A 450-nucleotide genomic window follows, 5' to 3' on the forward strand; every position below is an offset into this window, starting at 1 on the left:
AAATTAAAATATGCATGTAGAGAACTAGTTTTTTCCAACTAGTTATCTTCTTCCTAATGACTTAATGAAATTACATCCTGAATTGTTTTGTAGATTAGACCACATATTGTCCTCCAGCTTGAGTGTGCTGAAGAACATGACTTCTGAAGGCTTTTTGCTTGCAAACGACTCCAGCCAGGCAAAGTCTAATTCCATTTTGTGTCTAGGTGTAAGTGTTCATATGCCAATTTTTCATGAGTGCATCCTTCACCTCTGACAAATGAACTACAGAAGAGTTAGAACAGAGTATATTTAAAAGTGGGTTTGGGGCTATTTTCTCCAGCTGAAAGCAGTGGAAACTTTCCTGGGCACACATGCGCCTTAAGAGTTGCCTGGTTGTGATTTCACCCTGAGAGCTTCAGAGACTGTAGACATCCTTATCTGCAATAGTACCCTCCCTGCTTTCCATGG

This window comes from Chrysochloris asiatica, unplaced genomic scaffold (assembly GCF_000296735.1).
Source record: "Chrysochloris asiatica unplaced genomic scaffold, ChrAsi1.0 scaffold00011, whole genome shotgun sequence".
NCBI lineage: Eukaryota > Metazoa > Chordata > Mammalia > Afrosoricida > Chrysochloridae > Chrysochloris > Chrysochloris asiatica.